The sequence below is a fragment of the Pinus tabuliformis genome, chromosome X (assembly GCF_031772625.1).
Source record: "Pinus tabuliformis cultivar Carrire ecotype Pingquan chromosome X, CPIR1, whole genome shotgun sequence".
In the NCBI taxonomy this organism is placed as follows: Eukaryota; Viridiplantae; Streptophyta; class Pinopsida; order Pinales; family Pinaceae; genus Pinus; species Pinus tabuliformis.
The window spans coordinates 115,493,869-115,502,294 of NC_142308.1; positions in this window are offsets into that span (position 1 = coordinate 115,493,869).

Sequence of the window (8,426 nt, forward strand, 5' to 3'; positions counted from 1 at the left end):
GTTGGATTTTCCGCAATCTTCACGGGAAGTTTTCTGAGCAAAAGCACTATTTTCTCACCCAAAATCAAACGGTAAAAATGAATTGACGAAGGCCCTTTTTATAAGTTTTTTGAGTAAATAAATTGCAAATTTGTTTATGTTTCACTTTGGAAAGGTATTTTTGCGACATTTTTATCCATTTCAAACAGGTATGAGTAATGTTTGTGTTTTTGTGTAGGATAAAGGATTATTTAGGCGAAATCTATCATTTTCAACGAAAAACATTTAGAGTCACCTTTAAGCTCTTTTCTGACTCCTGAAACATGAAAAGATTGTCGAGTGTTTCTTTTAAACTCGTTAAAACAGAATTAAAAGACAGTCCACTTACAACTCTTTTTCGACCGTAAAAACATGAAAAGATTGCTGGATTTTTGTCGTTTCAAATTCGATATTAGTTATAAAACGACGTGTCGTTGATCGCTTTTTTACTTTTTCGGGTCAAAGGCACTAATGACGAAAAGTACTCCTTGGTCGTAAAAGATCAAGCGGTTCTCTCAAGTATTATTTTATACTTTTTTGGGCTTGGGAGACACAAATTTACAAAAAAGGTCAACCCTGGAGTCTTCTTAAGTTTTTTCAGACTCTCTAAAATTGAAAAACGCCGAGTTTCTCCTATACTGGACTCGTTAAAATTTCACAGTAAAGGACCTGTTCAATTACAAACAGGAACGAACCACTCCTTCTTAGGGTTCGAATTTAAACTAAGTTGGACTCATCCGAAGGATGAGCTTATAATCAAGCAAATGTTATCCTCCTCAAGCTTGTCAAAAATAAAGAGGTACTTGCCAGAAATGGTGGGGGAAAAGAGAGAAAAATGATTTTGTTTGTCATACTTTGTAACCATTCTTGAACACGACACTTTTATTCACCTGGGTTGGGAAATCCTTTGCCTAACAGTTGATCAAACCACATTCAAAGTCTTCAGCCGGTTTCTGGGTATTAACTTTGGGTCAATTGTCACCAAACCATCTGTCGTGTCGTTATGTGTTCAAGAGGTCACTGCCAATAAGCCATTCATCTGCAAAATATCTGTCATCCATCTTGACCATCCCTGAGTCAGTCCTTGCAACTAAATTTCTTCAACTTGATCTATGATTTCATGTTGTGGGCTTGCCTACGACGGATCGCTTTCTATCGACTTCAACTCATTATCTAGAAAGATGATCTAGAAATCGTCAGTACCTTGAGATCTGCATGCCTCAATGGTAGGTTTCTCGCCTTTGATGACAGTTTGCATCATTGATTTTCAATCAAAGGATTCCGTGACATGTTTGACATCAACACATTTATTCGCATCTCATGGATTGTACTAGGTACTTTGAGAGCCATTGACATCACTGGTGGTTTCTCTCACACTTGTTAACAGTTTACATCATTGACTGGTAATCAAGTGGTCTCTACCATGTTCGACATCAACACATTCATTCGCATGGATAGAATCGCACTGTTTCGAGAAGTAGAAATGAAGACCCTGGATCTAGTTTCCACAATCCAGGCTGCGAGGAATTTTGTATTCATTATATAATGGACTATTCATAAACAGATGGCTGTGTCCATACTGTGTCCACCTGAGTCTATACTTGTGATGTTTTACAAGATCATTCCTATATCAGAGCAGTAGTTAGTTTTTCTAGTCAGTTTTGATCTGAGTATGGGAATGCCTACCTCAGCGATGATATGATCTCATATATATATCTTGCATTGAATGTTTTTACAGGTTCCAACCAGTTTCTCCACAAGATGATCCTCGAAATGATAAAGTACTTCACTCTTCGTAAATGATCAATGAAATCCTCATCTACTACAGACTTCGCACTTTAGGGGGAAATCTGTTACACAAAAATATCGTCAACGTGATTATTTGCAGTCAGTATGGGTCTATCATCACTTTTACTGTCCTCCTAGGAAAGTCTCAGACCTCAGCTCTTCAAGTCAAGCTTTGGAAATGAGAGAAAGACATTAAAAATCAATGTAACTCTGGTTCTGCACTTTCTCTCACTGTCACCTGCGGTCCCGCACCTTCTGTGTACAAAAACTGCGGACCTGCCCGCTCTGTCCCTAACGGTGTAGGTGCGGACCCCTGTGAAAGTCAAAAGGCGCAATTTTTATCTTAAAAAACTCACTTTGGGTTAATTCTAGAGGATTCTAGAAGGAATTTTGACGTGGATTGTTTGCTCTGAGGTGGTTCATGCATCCCAAAAGAGAAGGAGCTAATCCCTTGATGAGAGGAGCTATCCCTTTGAAGGAGGGCTTTATCCCTTTGAAGGAGGACCTAGTAACCTCCCTCCATTACACTATTAATACAGGCATTGGGCTGGTTGCTGAAGGGGTTAGAAGCTGAACATTTTTGAGGGTAAATGCTGGTGAAATCAAGACTTCCTAGTTGAGCTTAAGAGGAGAGATCACGTACCTTTTTGGCTTCATTGGGGAGTGAGTGAAACTTGTCAAAGTAGAGGAGACTTCTTGCTGGACCCTAGGAGGAGCTTGTACAACGTCAAGACAAAGGTTGTAAAGTTCTTCTTATTTTGAATTAATACAATCAAACTCATTTTTCTCAACAAGTATCTTATGTTATTTGTTTCATGGACTCCTTGACTTTCATGTTAAATATGTTTTATGATATTGGCTTTTCAGGTGCTATTTAATTTGTTTTCCTTGTTTGTGTTTTCAGATTTGCGAAAAAGGAGCTCATTTGGATCGAAGGAGCGAGGGCATCCACAAACTTGCGTTGGACCTAAGGTAGGCCCTAAAAGCACTTGTTTGCCATTGTTTATTAAAGCATATTTAGAGAAAGATAGTGTCTGGTTGGTTTGCTTGTCATTAGGTCTTCTTTAGATTCTAGGAAGGTCTATCTTGTCCGCAAGATCGACTTATTCCGTGTGACAGGACAGCTAGGGGTAAGATGGCATTCTAAGCCCATTGGTTCAGCTATAAACCAATGGAGTTAAGTGTATCACTTGTAAAATAATTGAAGCCATCATCCCAGAGAGCCTAATCGAGTTGATTAGAGCTCAAGGAGACGTAGCCCAAGATATCAGGGTGAACTCCATATTATATTGTTGTCTTATGGGTTTGTTGAATTGCTGCTTTATTTACTGTTATTTGTGTTTCACATTAGCATAAGCAAATGAACATAAGCACTCAACAGTCAAAAACAAATACAAGCATACACCTATATTTTCAAGAATTTCTTAATTCCGCATTGGTTAATCATTAAGACTTGGAAAAATTTAAAGCTTTGGAAGTGGGAGAGGTTCTTGTAAGTTATACAAGAAGCCTAAGAGACCCATTTTCAGATCATGGATGAATACAGGTGTAATTGCAAGCAAGAAAGTGAGGACAAAGCCTTAAGTTGCAAACCCTGACAAAATCTTAATGCATCTCATCAACGACACATATAATTATGAAGGGTGGAAATATTATGCACATTATTGCATGTGGTTTACTAATTCTCCCTTGATCTGGGTGCTTCTAAAGTTTGGTGCAAGCAAGCTATGCTAGCCATCATTTACCTAGCTTTTGGAAGGGGCAAAAGCAGGGAGTGTATTAATGTGTGGTGGGTAGTAAAGTGGAAGATGACATAGTGTAGAGGTAAAAGATGTGTTATGTGTGATGTTTCTAAGTGTTATAGCTCAAAATGATATCCCCTTGGGTCTGTTAGGGAAGAAACATAGAATTAAGGTTGAAATGAAGAAAAAATCCATGGAAACCCTACAAAAAACTTATCGTTGCCTCTTCAATGCCCCTTGTACACCATCAAGGAGAGTTGCAATGCCCCAGATAGCTTAGCAAGTATAGTTAAATGTTATGACACCTCAAAAACAAATATTTTACGCCACTATGGTTGTTAGAGCTCATGGATAAGGGTTGAAATGATAAAAAAAATGATCAAAATTTGAAGATAAGGACGAAAGGACCAAATCAAACTTAGTCAAAAGGTGTCTAGATTCATGTAATCACTCTTGTTAACTAATCTATAAAAGCAAGGCTCTCCATGGATGAAAGAGAGAAGTGAATGTAGGTTAATGTTGCTTAAATGAGAACCTAGTCCTTCCTTGTGATAAACCTACAACAACAGTGAGCCTCATTGTTAGCTTGTTGGCATTATGAAAAATGTGTTGTCCTTGATGGCAACCTAATTGATGAAGATTGTCAACATGACGATAACATGATGAATTTACAAGCTAGGACAGACATTTTGGACAAAGGCATAACATTCTAGAGCAAAAGAATGATGAAGGTGATGTTTTGAGAAATACACGCGGGTTTTGCGAATCAAATCCATGTACACACGCGATTATGGAGAAGTGAAAGCACGTACACTTTCCGCACCATGGTATCCTAAATACCAGGGATATTTACCATGGTATTGGCCCATCGTAATGAGCGCAACACCATATATTTGATCTCTTTAAAGAATACCATCGGTATAACTAAGGGTTTGACCCATGGTATTGGCTAAGGCCTAAGCTATATAAGGAGGTGGAGATAATTTTTTTTTGCATGGAAGTAATTGGTTATTGATGAATTGTTTGATCTGAAATAAGGTTGCACAAGGAATGTGATGTGGTATCAGATCTTTTAGATCTGAAATGACTACATGATTTTCTTATGGGTTGATCTATGATAATAATGTTCTAGCATATGTTTGTTACTGGTTTTGCCAAGATTTGGGTTTGACAAAAGTTCTGTTGTGTAGCGAAGGAATGAGTCAATAATTACAAATCTGTATGTAAATTTGTCTCAGAAAAAGCGTGTACATACGTGGGTTTGCTTATAGATAGTCACATGTCGATTCTGTAGGATGGAAAAATTTGTACGCGGGTATGTTTCGTGAAAGACACGTACACTCGTGGAAATATTTTGTAAGGGTCACACAGATATGCTAGGGTTTCTGAAGTATGTGCAATTAATGATGTATGATCAGTTTTTTTGTTGTATGTTGATGAGGTTTTCTTCATAATAATATACATGTGATAATCCTCGTGAAGTTGAATGGTTTGTGAATGAAATATTGAACTATATTGATGATTTGTAAGTAGCTGAGAGATCTGTGATGAAGGTGTTGTACTGTTCAGCAACCCTCAATTTTTATATAATAATTTCTTATGAAATTAATTATTTAAAAATAGGGGACCCTTTTTAATTTTTAAAACACAAAAAAATAAAAAACATTTTTTGTTTTGAATAAAACAATTTTTATTTATTAAAAAACCAAATTTTAATAGCCCTTGAGACAAAGATTATACTTAGGCTTTAAAAGTCTTAAGTATTAAAAACATATGGGTTGTTAAAATAAAATAAAAATAATAATGAAAAATCAAAGTTTTTAGTTGGATTTTTCTAAAGTCTAACTATCAGAACTAAAACTTGACCTATCCTCCCCGCATCGCAAATAAACATAACATCCACAAACTTAAGTCCCAACTTTAACCCTATTGCGATTGCGATATTCAAATCGGACTTGACCACGGTTTTAAATCCACTGAATAAAAATATTGCATCCGCGATGTTCGCAATATCCACGGGCTTAAGTCCATACTCCTCCACATTTCCGATTTCGATATGCGATATAAGCCCTAGACCTGACAAGATTATAGAGTCCAAATCATAAATCCCCACATCCGCGTAATCGAAAGTTCCAAAAGCTACCACTCCAAGTCCGATCTCCCGATGCGAAATGCAATTTTTATGAAAATAAATATTAAACGAAAAAAATGTTTAAACAAAGGAAGCCCGGCAGGACTCATTCCTCTACCATGCCTCTCATCCTCCACGTCACCCCGGGATATCGCAATCACAAAATCCTTCGGCCACTTCTTATAGTTCACCGCTCCATAATCCCGATGTGATCAACCCATCCCTTCTCCTCCGTGATTGCGATATCGCAATCACAAAATCCTTCGGCCACTTCTTATAGTACATCGCTCCATAATCCCGATGTAATCAGCCCATCCCTTCTCCTCCACGATTGCGATATCGCAATCACAAAAGTCACGGGACTTAAGCCATTCCTCTGCCCTGATTGATCGCGATGTGATTGTTCTGGATTTTATCGCCGATTCTAAAACGATTGCGATATGATTTTAAAAGGTCCCTTTAGATTTTGATCGGAGTACTCACTGTTTTAGTTGCGATACAGTGATTGTGATTTCATCTTGATTGATTATAACTTCCCTGTCTTAGATACGATTGCGATTTAATCAAAACAACCCACCTGTTGTTTTTTATTTAATTTTATCTGAAAAAATACAAGTTTTGATTCACGATTTACTTATCCATGACTTATCTTTCTATAAACAAAGTTTGACAACAAGGAGGAGATAGCTATGCAGAGAAAGAGGAAGATTCTTTCCTTATAATCTACAGAGAGCGAGGATATTTAGATGGAAAGTCAAGGATAATAAGTCAGAAATGGAAAACTTTTTTATTTTTCATGATTCAAGGAACTTCATTTAATTTTTTCAGCACTATGCGTAGACCTGGTATTTTTTTGTATTATTATTTAAATAGACATGATGGATTGATTTAAAGGTCTAGAATTTGACAGAGAAATCCTAAGGAAGAATTCACACTTCTGCATTTCTTCTTAAGTATTTGTTTGAATAAAATTTTCTGGATCATGGCCTCTTTTATTTTTGCAAAAAAGCTTGAGAGTTGTTGCATTTCTGTATTACTTTAAAGCGTTGGAGAAAAGTAGAAAAGGCCGAGACTACTAATTTTTTGAAAGAAAGCGTTTTTGGATACGGTATTTTTATCAGTATTTTAAAGCTATTCTAGTTTTGTTTTATTGTTTGCAGTTTCTCTCTGTTTTGTGTTATATGCATTTCTGTAAAGCAACATTAGCATAAATTCATTTCTGAATATGTTTAAGTGCTGCAATATTTTAATGGCATGTATCAAAGACAATTAATAATATTTTAATTGTGATATAAGCTTATCATAGTTATTTTAATTAATTTCTTAATTAAAAGAATTAATTTAAATTGTTTTTGAATTTTGAAATAAATGATTAATTTTTAGTCATCTACTAAGGAAAATTATTCTAGATCACAATAAAAATATTAAGAAAAAACTCAGGTAATAATTAGATTATTTTACATGTTTTGTCTTTTAGTCATAAGCCATTCCAAATCCATGTTTTCCATCCCATTATAAGAATTTCATATTCATTTTATCACCTCTCATTGGGAAACTGGTCCCATTATATCCACTTGGAGCCATTACCCCAAATGGAAAAGGAGCGACTTTAAGGTCCGGATTGGGTGGTTATCCCCCATGTTGTTGCAATGATTTTCGAGGCATCAACATTTTGGCGCTAGAAGGAGGGCCAAGACTATGAATGGCAAAGAGAACTCAATCTAAATTAACAAGCCATTCCAAGAGTCACTCCCCCTCAAGATCACCTCCAACTTCTCGATCCTCATCTAAAACTCCTATTTCTAGATCAGAAGTTGAGCAGTCACTCCCAAAATCTCCTAGTACTATTCCTAAAGTAGCTTCTTCAGATTATAATCCTGAATCACCTGAGGTTCAGAATTTAATAAAGAAATTAGAGGAAATCTCTATTTCAATAGAAAATCCTGTCCCATCTGAAGCATCTGAAGGAAGTATCACTTCTGTTTTACAACCCACTCGGATTCTAACTCATTCTCAAAGTGAGAATCTTGGGGTTTCTCCTTTTGAATTTCCCATCCCTTCTTTCTGAAAGAAAACTAAGAAATCTGAGTCACAGACATCAACTAGTGAGGTTTTATCAAATTCCCCATCGCAAAAACCTTCATTCCCTCCATTCATTCCCACTTCTTCTTCTGAAAGTACTGGTACTAGTTCCTCAAACCTTAGCACTCAACCTACCTCTACTTCCACTCAAAATCCATCAATATCCACTCAAACTCCAATAATGGTAGGAAAATAACTACCACCATGAGTCATGCCATGGGCTAATCCTGGTGATGTGCAAATTCTAGCACCTCTCCATGCTCTGCCTAAACATCCTGAAATATGGCTGCCAAAATTCAATCCTGACGCTGGACTTCCTGCTGAAGAACATCTTCATAACTATATGTTAGCTATCAATATTAATGGAGTAGCTGAAGAAGATTCTGTAGTAAGATTATTTCCCTACACTCTCCAAGGATTAACAGGATCCTGTTACTTTTCATTGCCAACTGGATCTATAACAAGTTGGGATATTTTTGAAGAACAACTTTTGGCTAAATTTGGTGACGATAGATCAACCACATCTCTTATCAATGATCTTTCCAATTTGAAAATTAATCCCAGAGAAAATATAAAATATTTCAATTCCATATTTAACAAATTGTTAAATAAAATCCCAGCCACTTCAAGACCTGGTTTAGATGTACAAATTGAATGGTATATTT